At 40.8% G+C, this 27,483-nt stretch overlaps 1 protein-coding gene across 6 annotated transcripts in view; it reads right to left on the bottom strand.

Annotated features, from left to right (window-relative positions):
- The window catches only part of ktn1 (kinectin 1), a 139,819-nt gene extending 112,582 nt beyond the window's left edge, over positions 1–27,237 (bottom strand). For 4 of the 6 annotated variants that reach the window (XM_043697722.2, XM_043697726.2, XM_043697727.2 and 1 more), the window contains exon 1: positions 27,105–27,237. The gene's annotated coding sequence lies outside the window, so the exon portion shown is untranslated. Of the gene's footprint in view, positions 1–1,825; positions 1,846–21,408; positions 21,447–27,104 lie in introns of those variants that run through there. The other 2 variants (XM_043697723.2, XM_087989876.1) reach the window with 2 other exon arrangements.
- Between the last annotated feature and the right edge of the window lie 246 nt (positions 27,238–27,483).

Raw genomic sequence — 27,483 nt, 5'->3', positions numbered from 1 at the left:
ATGACTTTATTATTATTAGAATCACAACAACAGTACTGAGGAAGCGAACAAATATGCACACTTTGAACATCTACCCTAGCAAGCCCTTTAAAAATAAATTATGTTTCATTAAGATAACGTTCTTCTTAAAAACTCAGCATATTTATCCTCATTCTATGTAATGTCTCCAGACAATCCCTCCATGGCAGGAATTATGATAGGTCTCTATCTAGTCTATTTACTATGATTTTCTAACCTGGAGAAAGCTAATTTCAGCTATCATGCATTTCAAAATTTCTAAAACTTATGTTACATTAAGCACAATGAAAAGTCAATAAAGGATTGTGATGACTGCCCATCAGGTGCTATGCTGCTTTAAGTGTGTAGGTTGTGGTCAGTGCTCACGCAGTTGCGTGTAAGCACAAAAAAAAATTGTCACACGTTTGCGGCTGAATTTTGAACATGAGTTAACGCAAATTTTAAACCAACAATGCACTGTAAAAGTTGTTGGCTTAATTCAAGACTTTGTCAATATGTAGCTATGAACCACAAGTACTGTACAGAAATCTAACGCCAAACGATGCCATATACGCACCACCCTCTGCATGAAAGTTGCCCCTTAGGTCTCTTTTATACCTTTCCCCTCTCACCCTAAACCAGTGCCCTCGAGTTCTGGATTCCCCCATCCCAGGGAAAAGACTTTGTCTATTTATCCTATCCATGCCCCTCATCATTTTGTAAACCTCTACAAGGTCACACCACAGCCTCAGACGCTCAAGGGAAAAAAGCCCCAGCCTGTTCAGTCTCTCCCTGTAGCTCAGATCCTCCAACCCTGGCAACATCCTTGTAAATCTTTTCTGAACCCTTTCAAGTTTCACAACATCTTTCCAATACGAAGGAAACCAGAATTGCACGCAAAATTCCAACAGTGGCGTAAACAATGTCCTGTATAGCCGCAACATGACCTCCCAACTCCTGTACTCCATACTCTGACCAATAAAGAAAAGCATACCAAACGCCGCCTTCACTATCCTATCTACCTGCGACTCCACTTTCATGGAGCTATGAACCTGCACTCCAAGGTCTCTTTGTTCAGCAACACTCCCTAGGACCTTACCATTAAGGTGTATAAGTCCTGCTAAGATTTGCTTTCCCAAAATGCAGCACCTCGCATTTATCGGAATTAAACTCCATCTGCCACTTCTCAGCCCATTGGCCCATCTGGTCCAGATCCTGTTGAAATCGGAGGTAACCCACATCGCTGTCCACTACACCTCCAATTTTGGTGTCATCTGCAAACTTACTAACTGTACCTCTTATGCTCGCATCCAAATCATTTATGTAAATGACAAAAAGTAGAGGGCCCAGCACCAATTCTTGTGGCACTCCACTGGTCACAGGCCTCCAGTCTGAACAACAACCCTCCACCACCATCCTCTGTCTTCTACCTTTGAGCCAGTCTGTATCCAAATGGCTAGTTCTCCCTGTATTCCATGAGATCTAACCTTGCTAATCAGTCTCCCATGAGGAACCTTGTCGAATGCCTTGCTGAAGACCATATAGATCACATCTACTGCTCTGCCCTCATCAATCTTCTTTGATACTTCATCAAAAAACTCAATCAAGTTTGTGAGACATGATTCCCCATGCACAAAGCCATGTTGACTATCCCGAATCAGTCCTTGTCTTTTCAAATACATTTACATCCTGTCCTTCAGGATTCCCTCCAACAACTTGCCCACCACCGAGGTCAGGCTCACTGATCTATAGTTTCCTGGCTTGTCTTTACCGCCCTTCTTAAACAGTGGCACCATGTTTGCCAACCTCCAGTCTTCCAGCACCTCACCTGTGACTATCGATGATACAAATGTCTCAGCAAGAGGCTCAGCAATCACTTCTCCAGCTTCCCACAGAGTTCTCGGGTACACCTGATAAGGTCCTGGGGATTTATCCACCTTTAACCGTTTCAAGACATCCAGCAGTTCCTCCTCTGTAATGTGGACATTTTGCAAGAGGTCACCATCTATTTCCCTATAATCTATATCTTCCACACCATTTTCCACATTAAATACTGACGCAAAATATTCATTTAGTAACTCCCCCATTTCCTGTGGCTCCACGCAAAGACTGCCTTGCTGATCTTTGAGGGGCCCTATTCTCTCCCTAGTTACCCTTTTGTCCTTAATATATTTGTAAAACCCCTTTGGATTCTCCTGAATTCTATTTGCCAAAGTTATCTCATGTCCCTGTTTTGCCCTCCTGATTTCCCTCCTAAGTATACTGCTACTGCCTTTATACTCTAAGGATTCACTCGATTTATCCTGTCTATACCTGACATATGCTTCCTTCCTTTTCTTAACCAAACCCTCAATTTCTTTAGTCATCCAGCATTCCATATACCTACCAGCCTTCCCTTTCACCCTGACAGGAATATACTTTCTCTGGATTCTTGTTATCTCATTTCTGAAGGCTTCCCATTTTCCAGCCGTCCATTTACCTGCGAACATCTGCCTCCAATCAGCTTTCAAAAGTTCTTGCCTAATACCGTCAAAATTGGCCTTTCTCCAATTTAGAACTTCAACTTTTAGATCTGGTCTATCCTTTTCCACCACTATTTTAAAACGAATAGAATTACAGTCGTTGGCCCCAAAGTGCTCACCCACTGACACCTCAGTCACCTGCCCTGCCTTATTAATTCCCAAGAGTAGGTCTCGTTTTGCACCTTCTCTAGTGGGTACATCCACACACTGAATCAGAAAATTGTCTTGTACACACTTAAATTCCTCTCCATCTAAACCTTTAACACTATGGCAGTCCCAGTCTATGTTTGGAAAGTTAAAATCCCCTACCATAACCACCCTATTATTCTTACAGATAGCTGAGATCTCCTTACAAGTTTGTTTCTCAATTTCTCTCTGACTATTGGGGGGGTCTATAATACAATCCCAATAAGGTAATCATCCCTTTCTTATTTCTCAGTTCCACCCAAATAACTTCCCCAGATGTATTTCTGAGAATATCCTCCCTCAACACAACTGTAATGCTATCCCTTACCAAAAATGCCACTCCCCCTCCTCTCTTGCCTCCCTTTCTATCCTTCCTGTAGCACTTGCATCCAGGAACATTCAGCTGCCAGTCCCACCCATCCCTGAGCCATGTTTCCGTAATTGCTATGATATCCCAGTCCCATGTTCCTAACCATGCCCTGAGTTCATCTGCCTTCCCTGTTAGGCCCCTTGCATTGAAATAAATGCAGTTTAATTTATTAGTCCTACTTTGTCCCTGTCTGCCCTGACTGTTGGAGAAAAAGGAAGGAAGGGAGAGAAAAAAAAGGAAGGAAGGAAGGAAGGAAGGAAGGAAGGAAGGAAGGAAGGAAGGAAGGAAGGAAGGAAGGAAGGAAGGAAGGAAGGAGAGAAAAAACGGAAGGAAGGAAGGAGAGAAAAAAAGGAAGGAAGGAAGGAAGGAAGGAAGGAGAGAAAAAAGGAAGGAAAGAAAAAAAAGGAAGGAAGGAAGGAGAGAAAAAAAAGGAAGGAAGGAGAGAAAAAAAAGGAAGGAAGGAAGGAAGGAAGGAAGGAAGGAAGGAAGGAAGGAAGGAAGGAAGGAAGGAAGGAAGGAGAGAAAAAAAGGAAGGAAGGAAGGAAGGAAGGAAGGAAGGAAGGAAGGAAGGAGAGGAAAAAAAAAGGAAGGAAGGAAGGAAGGAAGGAAGGAAGGAAGGAGAGGAAAAAAAGGAAGGAAGGAAGGAAGGAGAGGAAAAAAAAAGGAAGGAAGGAAGGAAGGAGAGGAAAAAAAAAGGAAGGAAGGAGAGGAAAAAAAAAGGAAGGAAGGAAGGAGAGGAAAAAAAGGAAGGAAGGAAGGAAGGAAGGAAGGAAGGAAGGAAAGGAAAAGGAAGGAAGGAAGGAAGGAAGGAAGGAAGGAAGGAAGGAAGGAAGGAAGGAAGGAAGGAAGGAAGGAAGGAAGGAAGGAAGGAAGGAAGGAAGGAAGGAAGGAAGGAAGGAAGGAGAGAAAAAAAGGAAGGAAGGAAGGAAGGAAGGAAGGAAGGAAGGAGAGAAAAAAAGGAAGGAAGGAAGGAAGGAAGGAAGGAAGGAAGGAGAGGAAAAAAAAAGGAAGGAAGGAAGGAAGGAAGGAAGGAAGGAAGGAGAGGAAAAAAAGGAAGGAAGGAAGGAAGGAGAGGAAAAAAAAAGGAAGGAAGGAAGGAAGGAAGGAGAGGAAAAAAAAAGGAAGGAAGGAGAGGAAAAAAAAAGGAAGGAAGGAAGGAGAGGAAAAAAAGGAAGGAAGGAAGGAAGGAAGGAAGGAAAGGAAAAGGAAGGAAGGAAGGAAGGAAGGAAGGAAGGAAGGAAGGAAGGAAGGAAGGAAGGAAGGAAGGAAGGAAGGAAGGAAGGAAGGAAGGAAGGAAGGAAGGAAGGAAGGAAGGAAGGAAGGAAGGAAGGAAGGAAGGAAGGAAGGAAGGAAGGAAGGAAGGAAGGAAGGAAGGAAGGAAGGAAGGAAGGAAGGAAGGAAGGAAGGAAGGAAGGAAGGAAGGAAAGAAAAAAGGAAGGAGAGAAAAAAGGAAAGAAGGAGAGAAAAAAAGGAAGGAAGGAGAGAAAAAAAGGAAGGAAGGAGAGAAAAAAAAGGAAGGAAGGAAGGAGAGAAAAAAAGGAAGGAAGGAAGGAGAGAAAAAAAGGAAGGAAGGAAGGAGAGAAAAAAAGGAAGGAAGGAGAGAAAAAAAAGGAAGGAAGGAGAGAAAAAAAGGAAGGAAGGAGAGAAAAAGGAAGGAAGGAGAGAAAAACTGTTGTTTGAATTCATGTATTACTGGACACTGGAGTGCATCTGGGAAAATTAACAAACAAACAGTGAAATTCACAACTGATCTTGGAGGAACTATTGGGCGAAGTTCACAGCACAGAATCAGATAAGTTCATTGTTGTTTTAAGTCTGTCCAAGAGAAAGGCTGCAGTAGTGAGTATAGTGGATTCTTTCTTGATTATCTGTTTTTGGAGAGGAGTCTCTTGATTAAACTTAAAATATATGCCATAGCTATTAATTTAACCTGGGGCAGTGTTTGTAGAGGAATAAGACGGTGTTATTTTCTGGGTCTGTAGATTGTGAAGGAGCAAAAAAAAAAAAGGCCTTTGCAGTGATATGTACTTCTTGCCAGATGTGGGAGTTTAAAGAAAGTTTAAGGGTTTCTGCGGATTATATCTGCCATAAATGCTGTTGGATGCGAATCTTATCAGATCGAGTGGATCAGTTGGAGAGACAGATAAAAGCGATGAGGAATTTGCAACAGCAACAGTATGTGATGGATGGCAGTTATAGGAAGGGGGGAAAGTCTCAGATACAGTCACATAGATGGGCTAACTCCAGGAAGGGTAAGAGAAGTAGGCAGCTAGTGCAGGTGTCTTTTGTGGATATACCCATTTCAAAGAGGTATGCTGTTCTGGAACATGTAGGAGGTGATGGATTCTCAGGAAAACGTAGCACGAACAGCCAAGTTTCTGGTATTGAGACTGGCTCTAATGCAATGAGGGGTACGTCGGCTTCCAAGAGATCAATTGTGTTCGCGGATTCTGTAGTCAGAGGTCCAGACAGACCTTTCTGTAGCCAACAGAGAAAAAGCAGAATGGTGTATTGTTTCCCTGCTTCTATCTTATTGTGTGTTTTGCTAGTTTGTAGAGTAGGTTAGCTGTTAGTTTTCTTAATTTTATATTGGTGCTGTTATTATACTATAAAGTGGATACACCAGTCTATTAATTTTGTAAAAAACTCAAATCTTTCTTTTCAATAAAAATAATTACAAGAAAGAAATAGAAGCACTCTGATAAAAGATCAAGGAGAAACTTTCAGATTAGCAGGAACTAACAGATCATTTGAACAAAGATGACAGAACTGTTTTTTCTCAGTTTTCCCTCCGCTCACGTTTTTTTTAAACTGCTTATGTTTGAGAGTTGAAGAGACAGCTTAAAAGCAGTTTAAGAGTATTAATTTGTAGAATTTACTTAGAGACAGAAAGTCGAAGGGCCAAACTCAAAATTTAATCATACAATCCCTACTGTGTAGAAGCAAGCCATTTGGCCCAGAGTCCACACTGACCCTGTGAAGAGCATCCAACCCACACCGACCTCTTCAACCTTCTAACTCCACATTCCTGATAGCTAATCCATCTCACCTACATATCCCTCGACACTTTAGCATGGCCATGCCACCTAACCTGCACATCTTTGAACTACGAGAGGAAACCAGAGCACTTGGAGGAAAACCACACAGACATGTAATGAATGTGCAAACTCCACACAGACAGTTGCCGAGGCTAGAATTGAACCCAAGTCCCTGGCACTATGAGGCAGCAGTGCTAACTACTGCACCACCCCTACACTTCTGAGCCAACTCAGGCTGATTGGCAAACTCAGCATCTTACTCGCTTTCACCCATACCCTTTGACTGTAACAAACTATATCTAACTCCTCCTTGGAATCGTCCCATTTCCCTATACCCTTATCAGGCAAAGCAAACACTCAGCCACAGTATGGCTCTCCCTCCATCTTTATTCCAAGCCCTGGAGGGAGGGGGAAAATAAATTGCTCATGTGCACAGAGACATGAATTCTGTCTTCTCTCAAAGAGCACATTCTTAAAGGAAATATATAATTACTTACAGGGAGCAGCATCCAAATGAGGTAAGATCTTTGTTGACTGGGTGACTGCTACAGTTAGTGAGCATTAACAGTAAAGATCCAGCCACCTGGCATCACAATGAATGCTTTTTCATCTGGTTAACCCACTACCCTTGCCTCCAGCACCTCATTGTTTACTGAAAGTTCTTATCTGATCCAAATCATGCTAGCTGAACTTTTGTCTCACACAACCCAAAACTAAACTTTTTCCCTACCTGCTCATACCGTATGTACTTCCTCATTGGAAGCTGTGTTTTAGACTCAACCATTTTTTTGCAGCAGAGAATTCCACAGATTCATTTCAATCCTAACTGGCCTACCTCATATGCCAAGACTGTCATCCCTGGTTAGCACGAATATCCTTCCTGAAAATACTTAATCTCTTGTTAGAATTTTATGGAGTTCGGAGATCCATCTTCATTCTTCTAAAATACAATGAATATAGCCCTAACCAATCCAGTTTATTTTCATAGATCAGTCTTGCCATCCCAGGATTAAGCCTGATAAACTTTCTTTGCACTCCCTCAACAGCTAAAACATCCTTCCTCAGATAAGGAGGCCAAAATGCACATAAAATTCTATGCATGGTCTCACCAAGACCCTATAAAATTGACACACATCTGCTCGTATACAAATCTTCTCACTAAGTCCACCAACATATCATTTGCTTTCTTCATTGGCTACTGCCCCTGCATGCTTCCTTTCAGAAATTTATGTACAAGAGCAGCCAATCATCATTGATGCAATCTGTTGCTGGATAATAGTCTGCCTTCCTGTTTTTCATTCAAAGTTGATAACCTCACATTTATCCACATCATATTTGCTTTGCTACGCATTTGTCCACTCACTGAACTTGTCCAAATTACACTGAAGCATTTCTGTATCATCCTCTCAGTTCACATTCTCACCATTTTTGTGCACACAAGCTTGGAGATATGTTAGGTATTTAATTTAGTTCTTGACCTGTAATTAAGTGCAATTTATTAAGTACTAAGGCTTGTCTAAAAAAAAAATCTGTTAATGGATTTTGCATCTTTTAAAAAAAAAAACTTTTGCCATGACAGCAGGAACATTGGAACTCAATTTCCAGCCTACTATCCAGTAAGTCATGACTGTATGACATACATAAAATTAATTGTGACACAAAATAATTTTCAAAGCCTTTGATTTAAAAAAAAGTGTACCTTATCCAAACTAACAGTTCTGGTACCTTACATAACCTTAAACTGCAAACAATTCCAAGTACAAGTATCACATATATACAGGAATAGGAGGCGGCAATGACGACCAAGAGTTTTATAATAATATATTTGCAGAAGATTAAGGAAGACTGATTTTTGATCATAACCTTCAAATGTTAAGTCACCAAGTGTTGTGCAGGAAGGAGAATGGGAGTACAGGGTTAAGCCGAAATTGATGCATATAGAGCGGTTTGGCCAAGGATGAAGGCTGAAATGTAGCAACTGGAAGGATTTTAATGCCAAAAGTATAAAGCTGAGGAGCCAAAGTCAATGAAAGGTTTTACTGAACATTATATTAGATGCTTGCAAGTAGATAAGAGCATGCAAGAAATCCAAAAAAAAAGGTAGTCTCATCAAATTAATATGGTTTAATTAATGAAGTCACCATCAAGCAACTGTAATGAGACATGGGTTTTCAGAAGAACAGAGATAAATTGTGATGAGATTCAGAACAGGAATAGTGTAAATCAACATCAGGTCTAGCAGTGGAAATAATAAAAGAAATAGTTTAAGATGTTTTAATTTTGAGGCGAACCATTGGTTTCTTTTGGATGACAAGATGGACCAGCTCTACTCATCAATGTCTATGTTCACATACTGTTTAAAACCAACTTCCAAAAAAAGCGAATTTGACTTTTGAGCTTGAAGGTGGCGAGTAAGATTTCAGTTTCATACAGAAAACCCAACAGAGCCCAATAAATGATTATAAAGACTAAAAGGCACTAAAATGCTTAATGAAGTCCTATATTTTTTGTGCTGCAAGTGACCATGCCTCGTTATTCTAATGCTTCAAGAAAGCAAACTCCATACAACCCAAGGCTGGAATCAAACCCAATTCCTCGAGCCGAGACAGTGCTCACCGAGCCACTGTGCAGCCCACGCAGACAACCACATATTAACTCTCAAACTGAAAAAAATAATAAAAATTGCCAGATTCATTGCTATCAACTGGATGATTTTATTTCAAAATATTAAATACCATCTGCTACCCTAGAGAAATTTGAGAGTGAGTTATAACCTCAACATTTCAAGGACTGCACTAATGCAAGATAAAGTACATTTCTCTCAATGAAAACAGAACAAGCGCAAAAGGAAAGCAACTGAAAAAAAAAATCTGCTGAATCAGTTTTGATGGTTTCTTGCAACATTTTGCTTTCAAACGAATTTAACGGAGACACGCTTAAAATGCAAAATAAAACGGAGTAACTAAGTTGGAATAATTTAACAGCTAGATGTTGCCACCTTGACATTGCGGTAGGATAGAAAACTGTGGGTGCTTTCTGGATCAGCTTTGCAAGTCATATCTATCTCTGCTAGGGAAACAAACTGTTCAATGAGTGTTATATTTCAACATTGCTTGAATTATCTGACAGCACATACAAAAACTTTGCTAGCTTACCTTTTCAAAATACAACTTCTCATGATAAAGTAAATTTGAGGTTGGAAAGATTAGCCAATTGAAAGAGGGATCGTCAAAGTCCAGAGTTGCTAGCTGAAGTAATTGGCTTGCAATTCCTTTCAACATGCCCTTTTAGATTCAACAAAAGGTTGGCAAGTTGTAAGATAATGTGAAATCAAGTAATACACTCCAGGAGGCTTTCTTGCAAAAGGTAAGCTGCTTCAGTATCTCAGTTCTGTTCACCAAGAACTTAAGTATCAAGGTCAAGTACAAGTAGAACCAGCTTTAAGTATTCTCAGTGAGGTTAAGTATAAACCGATTTGAGATTTAAAAATTCTTGGATATGCTATGTGCTTGTTTAAAACGGCATCACCATTAGTTATTGCATATGGATGCATACTGATTTGACAAAGATGGTACAGAATATTAAAAATCAATTCTTGCTTATATGGGGGGGTCCTGAACTAGTCAGTGAGCATGAACACTTGGACTTTCCCAAACAAAATAGTTTCTTTTCTCTTAAAAAATATTCCAAAAATATAATAAAACAAAAAACTTTTCTAGTTTAACAAAAGATGGATGAAAATCTGAAGCTGACAGCAAATATAGGTTTACAGCTTACTTTATTTTCCCCTAGATCTGACCAGGTCTTGACACATACAACAAGACGTCTACAGGAGAAACAGAAAAATCAACACTATTACTGCATTTTCCACCTGGTTAATGATATAATCTCCAAACTTTATGTTGCTACCTCTCCACAAATATGGTGAAACCCAAGACTTTATGGATGTCCAGACACTATACTATTTTTGATGAATATGTCCTGCTTATTTACTGTGAACCCCAGAAATTGACCAATTCTTCCAAAAGAAAATCAAATACCAATTCCTTTGCTTTTTAGCCTGTTAACTCAGGAGTTCAAATATCAAGTTGCTTTATTAACATTATCTTGTTCTCAATATTCTGGGAAGGTTCAAATCAAGCAGACAGATCTCACACTCTACATTTAAACAGAGGCAAATTGTCACTGATATAGAAATAAGAAAATCAGGGGAGTAGGGCACTCATCTCTGTTGCCTGCTCTGGCATTCATTAATATTATGGTTGATCTGCCCTATGTCAATTCCTCAATGGTTTCCAAATCCATTTGCCTCTTATTTAAATATATTTGGTCACCTAGCTTCCATAGGTCTCTGGGTTACAGAATTCCAGATATACACTACCTTTGGAGAAAGAAATTCCTTTGCATCTCCGTTCAAAATGTGTCCCTTACAGTGTAACTGCCTCTCCTAGTTTGAGATTAGCCCACTAGTGAAAACATCTTCTCAACATCTACCCTGTCAAGCCTCCTTACTTATAAATACTAGTATGAGTCAAGGTCCAACCTGTTCTTAACAAGTTAACCCCTTCATCCTAGGATTCAGCCAAGGTGAATCACTTTCAAACTGCCTCCAATGCCAGTCCATCCCTTCACTATGTCTGAATAGGTCCGAACCACATGTAACACTGAGTGCAGACTCACAAACACCCAGTACAGTTAAACTCTAACATCCCAGATTAAAAAGTCCAAAATTCTATTGGTCCTCTTACTTCCTTGTTCATTCTGCCAGCTAATTTATGCTTCATGCACAAGAACACCCAGATCCCCGTGCTTTGACTTCTATCCACTTAAACAACATTCTTGCCTTTTGAACCTTCTGACCAAAGTGCAAGACATCAAATGTAATACTCACCATTTTGGTGTTTCAGTAAACTTGGATACATTACTTACCCCCTCATCCAGTTAATTCGATTGTAAATTATTGATCCTAGAACCGCAAAGACACTCCACTAGTTAGATAGAATCACAGTGGTACAGCACGCAAACATACCCTTCAGTTCAACTCTTCCATGCCAACTAGATATCCTAAATTAATCTACTCCCATATCCCTCTCAACGTGTCCTATTCATATATCAATCCAGTTGCCTTTTAAATACTGTAATTGTACCATCCTCCCTCACTACCTCTGGCAGCTCACTCCATACACACGCCACCCTGTGTGTGAAAAAATTGCCCTTTAATGTTCCCCTTTAAATCTTTGCCCTTGCACCCTAAACCTATGCTCAGGGAAACCCAGGGAAAAGACCTTGTATAATTTATCCTATCCATGCCCCTCACGATTTTATAAACCTCCACAAGGTCACCCCTCAGCCTCTGATGCTATAGGGTAAACTTTTCAGCACCACCTCCCCCCTCTATTGCTCAAACCCTCCAATCCAGGGAACATTCTTGTAAATCTTTTCTGAACCCTTTCAAGTTTCACAACATCCTTCTGAAAGGAGGGAGATTAAATGTACGCAATACTCCAAACATGGCCTAACCAGTATCCTCTACAGCTGCAACATGACCAAGCAGAGTCCAACCTGAACAAATACACAATCCCAATTGTCTTTTGTGTTAACCAATTCTTGATCCAGGGTAACAACTAACCCCTAATACCATGATCACCAATCCTGTGCGACAACCTTTTATGTGGCACCGTATCAACACATGAAACTCTGAACATCCAAAAAAGATTCAGACATTCCAATATTGCAACTAAAAGGCACCAAACCTAAATCATAAGCAAGTTAAATGAAAGCAAAAAACCTGAAATCAGAGAAAACTAAATCGTAATCCTTTGTATCTAAGGATATAATTGTGACTTGGTTATTTTCGTTATGCCCTTTTTCAAAGGGATTTAGATTGCATTTATGTCACCTTTTAACAAAAAAAAAGGAATTCAGCAAAAGACTTGGTCAATGAGCAAAGAGAATCTTTTCAAATAAAAAAAGGGGTGGTACGAGGTCTAAAAAAAATAAATTCCTGACTGTGAGGCCTAGGCAGCTGAAGGTCCACAAATGCAGAGGTGAAAGGGGAGTGCACAAGAGCTCAAAGCTAGTGAAGCAGAAAGTAAACATTAAAGTTGGACAGTTAAAAGAAAATTACTTAAGGAGGTAAGACAATGGAGAATTTAAGACATTGGTAAGAAATGAATCATTAAGGGAAGTGGTAATTGCCAAAAGTGAATTAGTGTAGTATCTATATTCTCATGGATATAGATTGATAGTAGTCACTCACTATTGATAGCAAAATACCCTTTTCTTCAGTCGTAATGTCCTCAATCCCATCTGCAGTCTTCCAACTCACCACTGTCAACTAATTAAAGTGTACTGAGCTTGGATTACACCTAACTGCTGCAAGCTTTAATGCTGTTTATCTGAAGAGGCTTGTTGTTCAATCTAACAGGTTAGATATATTTCCGAAACACTAAGTCTCATCACCTTGGGTCAGTCTTTTTTTAAAGCAATGTTTACCTCATTTCCTCTGATATTGAATGAATTATATTAACTGTACAGGTCTGTTATATTAGAACTATAATCAGCAAATTTTCTTCAAAAAAAAAGTAGTGTTCAGCAGTAAAAAAGTCGTGAACATGAATTTATTTTTATGCACATTTAATGGATGAACCTAGTGTGAAGGCACAGTAATTCTAAACAAGTCTAGTTTGCATTTATAAAAATTGAAAAGAATGTCCTCACTTTAAAAACTAATCTAGATTCACCTGTCCTACTCAAATTGTCTGTCAATTTGGAACAGAGCTGCTGAAGTTAAGTAAAGCACTTTTCAAATGACCATCTCTTAATAAACAAACAATTTTTGATTTATGTAAATAAAGGCAAGTCAGAACAGCCACCCAAAACATTATAATGGGGCCTTCAAATCACATTTCCACTTTCATTTGACATCTAACTTCAAACAAACAACTTGAATAATGACACCTCACACCTTAATTGATCCTTACAATACAGTTTACACAAACTTGTGGACAAAGGAAGCCTAGTTTACAAACCCCAGTCAACTCTTTCTTGAATTTCATATCAATTAAAATTCCACCCACAGTCCAGTTTCTCAGATGCAACCAAAGTTTGCATGAAGTTATCATGCTGCAGCAACCCGATGTTTATACTTAGCAAAATAAATTAAATTCTGACAACCCTGACATATGGCAGGTAACAAGCACCCACATGCAAATATTGGATTATTGACTAGAGTAAACCTCAAACAGGTACAAAGTGCAAAATAAATTTACACATCCACAAAGACAATGGGCTGCCCAGTCATTAGGTACTTGAATACACTAGGGATTTGCATTCATCAAATAAATGACCAACAGCCAAGTAAAAAGCCATGCTTTACTGAGTTCAGAGAAGTATTCCAACATTTAGTTTGTAGAGAGGACACTCTTTACTAATATGCAGCATTATTTGTCTCTCCCCACAAGTATAGGGTTTTTGTGGCACAGTGGTAGTATCCTATCTCCAGGCCAGAAGGCCAGAACTCAAAACGCACCTGCAAGTCATAATGCATCTGAATAGGTTGATTAAAAATATGTAAAAAGGAGTTTGTACTGAGACCAAAGCAGTTGACTGCCATGAAATTATGTTTGCTTGGCTCTAGCAATTGCACGGTCAGGTCTTGGGCTACTTTTGGAGCACAGTTTAAAAATATCAACCAACTATTTTTGTACCAAATTGCTTCAGATAAGAGTTTTCATTTAACCAAAAAATACTGCTTGCTATCTGGTTCCCTGTATTAATAGCCAGAATTCCATGACTTGAATAAATAGCTCCAGTTGAACATGTTTTACATATCTAAAAGACAACCAGTGTCTCAAAAATGAATCATGATGAAAACAAAACAAATTAACAGGCAATTCTCAGAAATATCTGATTAAAAAAAAAAGGCTGTCAATTGAATCCCTAGAATGCAGAAACAGGACATTTGGCCCAACAAGTCCACACCAGGCCCCTGAAGAGCAACCCTCCTAAACGAATTTCCCCAATCTAAAAAGTTACATTTGCCCCTGACTAATGCACCTCACCTACACATCCCTGAACACTATGGGCAATTTAGCATGACCAATTTGCCTAATCTGCATAGCTTTGAATTGTGGGAGCAAACTAGTGCAGACCAGAGGAAGCCCACGCAGACACTGGGAGGTGGAGTCTACACAGTCACCCGAAGCTGGAATCGAATCCATGTCCCTGGCGCTGTGAGGTAGCAGTGCTGGCCACTGATATAAATCCAATTATCCGTAAAGCTTGGGGGGTGAGGACAGAGATGCTATTAGTACGTTGAATATTGTTTCTAGTTATCTTAAGTATCTGCCCAAAAACAGGTCCTGGACAATTATTCAATCACAGGGAGGTGCCAACAATTTTTCTATCAGTCGAGCCAGAAAGCCATTCTAAATTTCATCTCAGGAAATGAAACTGTGGATAAAGTACCATTGGGTGACCATAGCAGCTCAATTTTGTATCATTATGCAAATGAACAAGGATAAAACAGGCACAAAACATACATTTAGGAGAACTGACAAACTTTACAAAGCTGAGAGATGATCTGCTAAAAGTGGCCTGGAGCCAACTACTTGAAACAAGGTTAGTGGATGTTCAGTGGGAGGCATTTAAAAGCAAAATTCTACAGGCAACATAGACATCGCCACAATGGAAAAATAAAAGGGTGGTACTACTAAACCCAGAGCTTCCTGTTATACAGAAGCATACTTGGTGAGCTAAATATAGTCCATGACAACCTCATTACTTAAAACAAGATTAATTCTTAAGAGTAATTTTGGAAGCTGGCAAGAGTATAGAATATACAGTGTTGAAGTCGATGATGATATTAGGAAAGTAAAGCAAGGAGACAAAAAAGAAGATTTGGCTGGTAGAATTAAGGAAAAATTGAAATGTTTTATCAGTAGTATGTTCCTGTTAGGGTGAAGGTCAAGGCTGGTAGTGTAGGAAATGCTGGATGACTAGAGAAATTGAGGTTTTGGTGAAGAAAAAAAAAGGGAGGAAGCAAGTGTCAGGTAGAGACAGGATAGATCAAATGAATCCTTAGAAGAGTAAAGGCAGGAGGAGTATACTTAAGAGGAAAATCAGCAGGGCACAAAGGGGACATGAGATAGCTTTGGCGAAGAGTTAAGAACAACCCAAAGGGTTTTTACAAATAAATGAAGGACAAAAGGGTAACTAGGGAGAGAATAGGGCCCCACAAAGATCAGCTAGGCAGCCTTTGTGTGGAGCTACAAGAGATAGGGGAGATACTAAACTTCAGTGCTTACTGTGGAGAAGCACATGGAAGATATCGAATATGGGGAAATAGATGGAGCCATCTTGAAGTATCATATTTCGGAGGTGGTACTGAATTCAAAGTTTGTGAGAAGAATGTTTTAAGTGGTGCTGAATGTTTTAAAATGCATAAAAAGATGACCAAGTCCCCAGGATCTGATCAAGTGTAGCCTAGAACTCTGTGGGAAGCTAAGGAAGTGATTGCTGGGCCCTTTGCAGAAATATTTGGACCATCAATAGTCACAGGTGAGGTGCTGGAAGACTGGAGGTTGGCTAACGTGGTGCCATTATCTAAGAAAGGCGCTAAGGAAAAGCCAAGGAACTGGAGACCAGCGAGTCGGACATGGGTGGTGAGCAAGTTGTTAGAGGGACAGGATTTACATATATTTGGATAGACAAGGACTGATTAGGGATAGTCAACATGGCTTTGTGTGTGGAAAATAGTGTCTCACTAACTTGATTGAAATTTTTGAAGTAACAAAGAGGATTGATAAGGGCAGTGTGGTGGACATGAACCATATGGACTTCAGTAAAGCATTCAACAAGGTTCCCCATGGGAGACTGGTTAGCAAGGTTAGATCACATGGAATACAGGGAGAACTAGCCATTTAAATACAGAACTGGTGACTGGAGGCCTGTGCTCAGTGGTGTGCCACAAGGATCCATGCTGAACCCACTGCTTTTTGTCATTGATATCAATGATTTGGATGTGAACATAGGAGGTATAGTCAGTAAGTTTGCAGATGACACCAAAATTGTAGGTGTTGTGGACAGTGAAGAAGGTTACCTCAGATTACAACAAGATCTTGATCACATGAGCCAATTGGCTGAGATGTGGCAGATAGAGTTTAATTCAGATAAATGTGAGGTGCTGCACTTTGGAAAAAGCAAATCTTAGCAGGACTTATTCACTTAATGGTAAGGTCCTAGGGAGTGTTGCTGAACAAAGACCATAGACTGCAGGGTCATAGCTCCTTGAAAGTAGAGTCACAGGTAGATAGGATAGTGAAGGCGGCATTTAGTACGCCGGCCTTTATTGGTCAGAGCATTGACTATATATGAGTTGAGGCAATATTGCAGCTGTATAGGATATTGGTTAGGCCACCTTTAGAATAGTGCACGCAATTCTGGCCTCCCTCCATATGAAGAATGTTGTGAAACTTGAAAGGGTTCAGAAGAAATTTACAAGGCTGTTCAGAGGGTTGGAGGGTTTCAGCAATAGGGAGAGGCTGAATAGGGTGTTTTTCCTGGAGCATCAGAGGCGGAGGGTGATCTTATAGGAGGTTTATAAAATCATGAGGGACATGGATAGGGTAAAAAGACAAAGGTCTTTTCCCTGGAGTAGGGAGGTCATGAACTAGAGGGCATAGATTTAAGGTGAGAGGAGCAAGGTTTACAAGGGGCAACTTTTTCCACGCAAAGGGTGGTACATGTATGGAATGAGCTGCCAGAGGAAGTGGAGGAGGCTGGCACAATTATAACATATAAAAGTCATCTGAATAGGAAGGGTTGAGAGGGATATGGGCCAACTGCTGGCAAATGGGACTAGTTTAAGTTAGGATATCTGGTTGGCATGGCCAGGTTGGGCCAAAGGGTCTGTTTCCATGCTGGATTTGGCCCATCGAGTTGATATTGGCACTCCAAAGAGCATCCTACTATATTTGCTCCCCTGTCCTATCTCCATAACTTTTTTTTTTTAAGATTAGATTACTTAAAGTGTGGAAACAGGCCCTTCGGCCCAACAAGTCCACACCAACCCTCCAAAGAGCAACCCACCCAGACCCATTCCCCTACATCTTACACTACGGGCAATTTAGCATGACCAATTCACCTAACCTGCACAGTTTTGGACTGTGGGAGGAAACCAGAGCACCCGGAGGAAACCCACACTGACACGGAGAATGTGCAAACTCCACACAAATAGCTGCCTGAGACAGGAATTAAACCTGGGTCTCTGGCGCTGAGGCAGCAGTGCTAACCACTGTGCCACCATGCCACCCACTTTGTATGGCTAATCCATCTAGCTTGCACAACCCTGGATACTACGCACAATTTGATCTGGCCAATCCACCTAACTTAGATATTCTTCGACTTGGGCAGGAACACTGAGCACCCAGAGGAAACCCATGCAGACAGAGTTCAAACTCTACACAGCCAGAATCGCCCAAAGGTGGAATCAAACCCACATCCCTGGCACTGAGGCAGCAGTGCTCTGCATCAACCCTGAAGACTGAATTCAGAGAAGGATAATGCAAACAATCTAGTTTAAAGAATGTTAATTTTCTGTAAAATTGTACAATGAGAGAGAGAATAATGGAGGAGAACTGATTGATAGCAGTTAAATCACCAAGGCCAGAATGAATTGCATTCTATGCTATTCAAAGGAAACCAGGGAAGAAATAACAGATTCTGGGAAGATAATTTTCTAATCCTCACTAGGGACCAGGGAAGTATCAGAAAATTGATTGAATGCAATTGTACAATTATGCAAAAAGAGAGAAACATAGATCAGTGACTCTGACCTCAGTAGGATTAATATTGAAAATGGATCTAATGCTATTTAGAAAGACAAATGAGGGACAGTTCATATAGTTTTGTTACGCAGTGTTGTGTCTTGCTGTTATGACAGTGTAGGTGTGTACTGTACCTTTAATAGAGTTGAAAAGCTAGCAAGGACTGAAAAAAGGACTGACAAAAGGACGGAGAGTCCTGTTCCAAGTAAAAATGTAACATTTTGTCGAAACAATATAGCTGCAGCTGAGCTGCATGAAACAAACATATTCTAATTCGGCAGTTGGAATAATGCCCCAAGATACCAAAATCCAATCAACTTTGAATTTCGTACTCTGATAATATTAAAACCAATGAAATGAACTGATGTTTTGGGGTATAACACCAGACATTTTGAACAGTTCGAAAAAAACTGTCAAAATATAGACTACTAGCAGAAGAGCTCCCTGAAAGGTACCTGCCTATAAGAAGTTCGCACAGCAGAACATCGAAACCAGCCTCGAGAAAAATCAACAGGAGGAAAATCTACAATGGAGAATTGACAAAGCTGACTTGGTTTTGACAAGTGATTCCTTTTTTTGTAAATCTTAAATCAGGATTTTTCTTTTAAAATCAGACCAGTATCAGGAGGTAAAAGATAGGTTTAAGAGAAAAAGGAGTTGTAAATATTTGTTGGGTTTAATATTCTCTATTAGACAAAAAAAATAAAATGTTGTTAATTTTTATTTTAAATAGAGACCTCTGGGATAGTCTTTTGTCTCTCAAATTTTAACAGATTATGGTGCGAGGTGAGCTTGTGTATCGGGTTTAAATTAGCAGAGGGGTTTACCCAGTGATGTAATACCTACTAACTCAACTGATTTTATGAGGAGTACTCAGGAGGGTGGATGCTGTCTATACGGATTTTAATAAGGCATTTGATAAGGTGCCATATAGCAGACCGGTCCGAAAAATTCAAGTCCACGAAATGAAATGTGGCATATTGGATTAAAATTTTTAAAATTCAATCACAAGATACAAAAGTAACAGTTTTCAGAGGTGTTTCAATGACTATTTGTAACATATCAATGATTTAGACTTAGTTGTGATTGGAAAATTAACAGATGACAAAAATACACTGGGTAGTGAATAGTGAAAGGATAGCTGTCGACTGCGGCATTGTATCAAAGGTTTGCTGAATCGGGCAGAAACTTGGTGAACTTAATTCAATCCAGAGAAGTGCAAGGTTACAAATTTGGAAAGGACAAACACAATCAACAGAACACAAAGCATATGAAAATATAGAGGGGGTTGGGTAGAGAAATTAAGAAACTTGAGCTCATATCGACAGGTCAATAAAACATACAGGAGGCCATCCTTCATTAGACAAGTCACAACACAAAAACAGGGATGTAAAACTGAGACGAGAAAAAAAACACCGATTAGGCCACAATTGAATTGGTGTACAGTTTTAGCCACCACATTGCTGGAAGGACATAATTGTAGCAATAGCATAGAAGAGATTTACAACAATGTTACCAGGACTTGAAAATTGCAACCATGACAAAAGATTGGATAGGCTAGAATGGTTTTCCTTGGAATGCAGGAGGTTGTGGGGTAGGTTAAATCAAGCTATACAAAATAATGAAGGGCTTGAACGGATTGGACAGGGAAGAAGTGTTTATCATTATGGAGAAGTCAGTTACTACAGATTTAATTATTTTTGAAAATCAACCTGTTCAGATACATTATGAATAACCCCTGAGCAAAAGAAACTTAAAGCTGGGCCAGAAACACAAGAATGAACCACAAGAGCCCTTCAGGGGCACAGATGTGCAGGCAATTGATGAAGAAGTAAAGGGGATTAAAGAGAACTCTTTTTCACCCAGAGATTGATGGGCTCTGGTATTTCAAGTAGAGATGGAAATCCTCAATTTATTGAAAGAAACAACAGCACGGTGGGTCAGTGGTGCACACTGCTGCTTCACAGTGCCAGGGACTTAGGTTCAATTCCACCCTTGGGTGACTGTCTATGTGGAGTTTGCACATTCTCCCCTTGTCTGCATGGGTTTCCTCCGGGTGCTCCGGTTTCCTCCCACAGTCATGATGTGCACATTAGGTGAATTGGCTGGAGTAAATTGCCCATAGTGTTCATGAATGTGTAGGTTAAATGCATTATTCAGGGGTAAATATGGGGTATGGGGAAATGGTTCTGGTTGGGTTACTCTTCGGAGGGTCAGTGTGGACTTGTGGGGCCGAAGGGCCTGTTTCCACACTGTAGGGATTCTATGAAACTGGATCTACATTCAATTACAATAGCACAAATGTATGATTTATACTGAAGACCAGTATTGAGAGAGAAAAGAAGTTTGAATTGGAGTGCTACTTTTGGGAGGTCATTGTATCAAGGATTCAAAGAAAACCAGGTTCTCTATTGAATTAGAGGCAGGTATAAAATCAAAGATGTATCTCTGAAAACATCATGTGGCACTGACATTCAATGCCTATCCCTAATCAGCTTGGGATCAGATCACTCAGCTACTTTCTTGGGCTAAAGCATTTGTGACTGAAGTCAACCAGGAATTCTACTCATAATAGACTACCAAACGGCTTACAACAGATCATAGAATCCCTCCAGTATGGAAACAGGCCATTCAGCCCAACAAGTCCATACCAATCTTCTGAAAAGTAACCCACCCACAGGCATTGCAAATTACTCTAAATTTCCCCTGACTAATGCACCTAATCTACATACCCCTGAACGCTATGGCAATTTAGCATGGCCAATTCACTTAACCTGCACATCTTCGGATTGTGGGAGGAAACTGGAGTACCCGGAGGAAACGCAGGCACAGGAGAATGTGCAAACTCCTCACAGTCGCCCAACTCTGGAATTAAATCCATGTCCCTGGCACAGAGACAACAGGGCTAACCACTGAGCCACCGTGCCTTCCTTAAAAGGAAATTTCGGAACAAGTTTCTTTCTGAAAAATTGAAGAACTTTGGAGTAAATTCAAACTCTAGAACTGGCAAGGTGGGATTTGAACACATTCTTTGGATTGCTTTGCAGTCACATGCAGCTGTCTGCTACACTACGACTCACCGCATGCTGAACTTTACACCTATTCCTTATCCCAGTAATATAAAGCCAGAAACTTGTGTACTTGTCCATTCCTCCTTCTTCCCTTGTGAACCTTTATTAGGTTTCAAACTTCAACTCGGGCAAAAAAAAAGCAAAAAAAAAAATCAAAAGAGGATTGAAATCGTACATTTGCCTTTGCATCAGTCCATCTTTATTACAAAAGAAATTAGAATAGTCTAAACTTTAAATGATTAATACAGGATTTTGCATCAAGTAATACATATTAACGCTTCAAAACAAAACTATTTTTTGAAAATAGAGACACTTCTTCCACAATTTAATTCATTTGCCAATGTTTATAAACAAATTATTACAGGATAAACTGAAAGTTATTTCATTCCTTCTTACCCATAAAGCATAGTGTTCAAATCCCATTGTGTCAAGTTCTGAAAAGGAATGCAATAAATGTGGTCATTTTACTTGGACACCTGACCACAAAAGTTGCCAGACTGTAGTAAAAGCTAAACCAGTTTATAAATATGCTGCAGGAAAGAAGCTATGCGCTCATCCTAGGAGAAAATGAGGGCTCCTGATGAAGACCTGAAGTTCAAAATGTCAATTGGCCTGTTCCTTGGATGCTGCCTGACCAGCTGTGCTTTTCCAGAACCTCACTCGCGACTTTTATGTTCTCATCCTATCAAGCCAATCCCAAGATAGATGCTATGCATCAAAATAATTAAGAATGTGCAAGCAATGCTAACTTTCTTGGTGTCGGCTACAATAAAGAACAATAACTTTTTTTTTTAAGAATCCTTTAATTCTTCTCCCACACAACCAAACCCAAAATCCCAAAGTTTCCCTGTCCTTGGTCACCTTCTGTTCCTCAGCGATATCAGGCCCAGATTTAATTTGAACACAAAATGTGGCAACATCTAACTACACAATGACTTCTTTACACCAAAGCCATCTAATTATGGAGGTAACAATTTCCTCCAAGTTAATAGCAGAAGATGTACACCATTATTTACATCCTGACTATACAACGTGCTGGTGAGACCACAGAGTACTGTGACAGTCTGATGCTCTAATTTAAGAAAAGATATTATTTCATTGGAGGCAAATTCAGAGCAGGTCCACTGTAATGACCCCCAGTATGAAGGTACTGTCTTATGATCAAAACGCTAAGCTGTGTCATCGAGCTGAGAAGAATGTGAGGTGATCTCATTTACACAAATAGGTTTCTTAAGGGCTTGACAAGGTAAATGCTGACAGGATGGTTGCCCTCATGGCAGAGTCCAGGACTATAGAGCATCACCTCAAATTTAAGGGGCAATAATTTAAGACTAAGATGAGGAGAAACTTCCTTTCTCAGAAAGTTCAATGTCTTATCACAAAGTTATGGGAGCAGAGTCCTTGTATTTATTTAATACAGGGAGAGATTCTTTATCAGTAAGGGAATCAAGAGTTATAGGGAAAAAGGGCAGTAAAGTGGACATGAGAAGTGTTGGATCAGCCATGACACTACTGAATAACAAGGTAGGCCCAAGGAGAGGAGCAGCCTACCCTTATTCCTATTTCTTAGGAAGTTATACAGACATTCCAAATGTAATCACAATGAACCTTTGATCTCACTACTCTCCCAATTATCCTGCCTTCAGTATGTTTCTTAAAACATTTGAGTTCAGATGTTACTTCCATAGTACCAAACAGCAACTGATTGTAACCAACCAGCATTCAAGATCTTCCAATCTAGTTTCTTCCCCATCCACAGAACCAAACTAAAAGTCTGACGGATACTATGTAAAACGGACTACAGTCTCTTAATATGGAGGAGAGTGTGTTGGACTGGGGTGGACAAAACGTTTTTTTTTTTTAAATTATACCACACCAGGTTATAGTCCAACAGGTTTATTTGTAAACACTAGCTTTCAGAGTGACAGCTACCTGATGAAGAAGCAGCACACAGACACCTAATGCTTCCAGATAAACCTGTTGGACTATAACTTGATGTGGTGTGATTTTTAACTACAATCTCTTGAACATTTTCAACATCTTACTACACTCCACACTGCACCCCTCTGCATTACCACTTCATTTTTTTTTTTAATTCATTCATGGGACATCAATGTCACTGGTTGGCCAGCAATTACTGCCCATCACTATTGGCCCTTGAAAATGTGGGGTGAACTGCCTTCTAGAATCACTGCAGTTCATGTACTGCAAGTTGATCCACAAAGTCTTTATGAAAGAAATCCCAGAATTCTGACCCAGAGACAGTGAAGGAACAGCAATATATTTCCAAGTCAGGATGGGGAGTGGCTTGAAGGGGAACTTGCAATGATGGTCTCCCATGTTATCTGTTGCTGTTGTCCTTCTTGATGAAAATGGTCATGAGTTTGGAAAGTGCTGTCTAAGCATCTTTGCTGAATTTGTACAATGCATCTTGTAGATTCTACTGAGGGTCAATTGTGGAAGAAGTGAATGCTTGTAAACATAGTGCCAATCAAGCAGTTTGCTTTATCCTACATGGTGTCAAGCTTCTTCATTGTTACTAGAGCTACACATTTCCAGTCAAGTGGGGTGTATTTCAACACAATCCTAACTGTGCCTTGTAGTTGGTAGACAGGCTGAGGGAGGCAGGAGGTGAATTACTCACTGTAGTATTACTAGTCCCTAACTTCCTCTTATAGCCACTGTATTTGTATGGAGTGTCCAACTGCATTTCTGGTCACTGATAACCTTAAGGACATAGATTGTGGAGATTCAGTAATGGTATCATTATGGAGTATCAACAGGTAGTGGTTAGACTGTCACTTATTGGAGATGGTCATTGCCTAGTTTTGATGGGCACCAATGATAATTGTTGCAATCAAACCCAAAATCGCTGCATTAAAAATGTGAAGAAAATGGCTAGTTTTACTTATAAAATCAAACAGTATGGAAACAGACCCTTTGGTCCAACTTGCCCATGTCAACCAGATATCCCAACTCAATCTAGTCCCATTTGCTAGCACTCAGCCCATGTCCCTCCAAATTTCCTATTAATATATCCATCCAAATGCCTCTTAAATGCAGCAATTGTACCAGCCTCCACCACTTCCTCTGGCAGCTCATTCCATACACGTACCACCCTCTGCATGAAAAAGTTGCCCCTTGGGTCTCTTTTAGATCTTTCCCCTCTCACCCTAAACCTAAGCCCTATAGTTCTGGACTCCCCCTCCTCAGGGAAAAGTCCTTATCTATTTACCCTATCCATGCTCCACATGATTTTGTAAACCTCTATAAAGGTCACCCCTCAGCCTCCGCGCTTCAGGGAAAACAGCCCCAGCCTGTCCAGCTCTCCCTATAGCTCAAATCCTCCAATCCTGGCAACATCCTTGTAAATCTTTTCTGAACCCTTTCAAGTTTCACAACATCTTTGCGACAGGAAGGAGACCAGAACTGCACACAATATTCCAACAGTGGCCTAACCAATGTCCTGTACAGCCGCAACATGACCTCCCAACTCCTGTACTTAACACTCTGACCAATTAAGGAAAGCATAGGAAACACTTTCTTCACTATCCTTTCTAGCTGTGACTCCACTTTAATCCACAGGACCTGATCAGGCGTACCCGAGAACTCTGTGGGAAGCGGGGCGGCATGGTAGCTCAGTGGTTAGCACTGTTGCCTCACAGCACTAGGGTCCTAGGTTCAATACCAGCCTTGGGCGACTGTGTGTAGAGTTTGCACATTCTCCCCATGTCTGTGTGGGTTTCCTCCCACAGTCCAAAGACCTACAGGTCAGGTGAATTGGTTATGCTAAATTGCCCATAGTGCTAGGTGCATTAGTCAGAGGGAAATGGGTCTGGGTGGGTTCCTCTTAGGAGGGTCGGTGTGGACTGATTGGGCCGAAGGGCCTGTTTCCGCACTGTAGGGAATTTTTTAAAAAAAGCTAGGGAAGTGATCGCTGGGCCTCTTGCTGAGATATTTGTATCATAAATTGTCACAGGTGAGGTGCTGGAAGATTAGAGGTTGGCTAACATGGTGCCCCTGTTTAAGAAGGGCAGTAAGGACAAGCCAGGGAACAATAGAACAGTGAGCCTGACATTGGTGGTGGGCAAGTTGTTGGAGGGAATCCTGAGGGACAGGATGTACATGTATTTGGAAAGGCAAGGACTGATTAGGGATAGTCAACATGGCTGTGTGTGGGAAATCATGTCTCACAAACTTGATTGAGTTTTTTGAAGTAGTAACAAAGAGGATTGATGAGGGCAGAGCAGTAGATGTGATCTATATGGACTTCAGTAAGGCATTTGACAAGGTTCCCCACAGGAAACTGGTTAGCAAGGTTACAGCTCATGGAATACAGGGAGAACTAGCCATTTGGATACAGAACTGTCTCAAAGGTAGAAAACTGAGTGGTGGCGGAGGGTTGTTTTTCAAACTGGAGGCCTGTGAACAGTGGAGTGCCACAAGGATCGGTGCTGTGTCCACTACTTTTCATCATTTATATAAACGATTTGGATGCGAGCAGAAGAGGCAAGTTTGCAGATGACACCAAAATTGGAGGTGGTGTAGCAGACAGCGAAGAAAGTTACTTCAGATTACAACAGGATCTTGATCAGAGGGGCCAATGGGCTGAAAAGTGACAGATGGAGTTTAATTTAGATAAATGAGAGGTACTGCATTTTAGGAAAGCAAATCTTAGCAAGACTTTTACACTTAATGGTGAGGTCCCAGGAAGCATTGCTGAACAAAGACCTTGGAGTGCAGGTTCATATCCCTTTAGGCCTTTCCTGTTCACACACCTGTCCAAATGTCTTATAAACGTTGTAACTGTACCTGCACTTATCACTTTGTGGCAGTTCATTGCATATATAAACCATGTACTAGGTGAAAAAGTTGTCCCTCAGGTCCCGTTTAATTCTCTCCTTTCATTTTAAAAATATGCCCCCTACTTTCAAATCCCCATCCAACAAAAAAAACTTTAACTATTCACTTTATCTACATCTCTCATAAATTGCATAAACCACTGTAATGCCACCCTTCAACCTCCTATCTGCCTATCATTGGGTTGTCAACATATGTACTTCAAAGTCAAGACTGAATTTGTTTACAATGCAACATTTAAGCAAGCAGTTTCCAAAACTAAGATCACAAAAACAACTTCCACTTGAGTTGGGTGTTTTAGATTTGAGATGTGAATGTCACCAGCTGAGCCAGCATTTACTATCCTCCCAAGAAAGTGGGAGGCACTGCCTTCGTGAAAATTTGCAATCTATTTGGTGCAAAATGACCCACAATGCCATTAAAGAGAGAGTGTGTTCCAGGATTTTGACCCAGAGACTGAAAGAACAGCAATTTATTTCCAAGTCAGGGTGCTGAGTTGCTTGGAAAGAACTTAGAGATGTTATCATTCCTATGTAGCTTCTTTTAAAAAGGACATTCAATGGACAACGTTGCCTTAAGTGATTTTTAGTTAAACAGAATGCTGCAACGAACATGCAGAAAATTAAACAGTTCTAGCCATTTCGATTTAATGTAATAATTTATTACATACTGTAACAGCATATAACAGGATTTCCAAAGAAAGGAACTGCGTAGCTCTCTTGATCTGTCAAAATGTATTGAGAGATTGTATGTAGTGAAACGTAGGACGGAGAACATAGGCAAACACGCAACAAAGCCAAGCAATATTACAGGGTGGTGGACGAAAGGGAAAGGAACTCGATCTCACATGAACCAGAAGAAAAATGCAGTCACTTTTTGGGGAGGTGGGGAAACTCCTCGGACGCCCCAAAAACATCAGCCACCATCCAGGAGGAACAACCCTCACCTCTGCCTCTGCCCGCAAATACCATAGTCAATCCTCACACAACCAAAATCCTCCAGGCCCGTAAAGTCAATCCAAACTCATTCCCATTGAAGCACCGAGCTGTAGCCTGGTCAGTGCCCAGTTCTGGCCGCATTTTTCAGTCACAACCACTCCCTCCGCGGCCCGGTCGGAGGGTCAGAACCAGGCCTAACCTCTAACCAAGCAGAGATTACTATCCCAATCAGGGGGCCGGCCAGTCTGTCTGTCTGTCTAACTAACTAACTAACTCATCAGCTTCCCCACTCACCAAGCAGACGGTGAAACCGGCTCCTAGCTACTGTCACTCCCTCCTCCTCCAGGCGGCGAAAGTCAGACCCTCAGCACACACTAACCCCGTTGACGTCCACTTTATCACAGAGGCGCTCCGTCGAGCACCTTCCACACCCCCCAGCCAATGGCAACGTAGCGCTGGGCTCTTGGCCAATCGCAAAGTAGTTTCTATACACGTAGCCAATCATCGCTCACCTACTAGCCCCGCAGCCAATGGCAACGTCGTGTCCGACTCTTGACCAATAGCAGCCCAGAATCCACATCAGTCACCGATTGAGGCGTGGCCCCCGCCATTTGTCTAATCACGGCTTAGCTTCTTCCAACATGGTCAATCACAGCGCAGCGTTTACCCATAC

The sequence above is a fragment of the Chiloscyllium plagiosum genome, unplaced genomic scaffold, assembly GCF_037043375.1.
Source record: "Chiloscyllium plagiosum isolate Xiang-an unplaced genomic scaffold, Cpla_swu_hap1 HiC_scaffold_8, whole genome shotgun sequence".
NCBI lineage: Eukaryota > Metazoa > Chordata > Chondrichthyes > Orectolobiformes > Hemiscylliidae > Chiloscyllium > Chiloscyllium plagiosum.
This window is presented reverse-complemented; position numbering and strand designations above follow the sequence as displayed.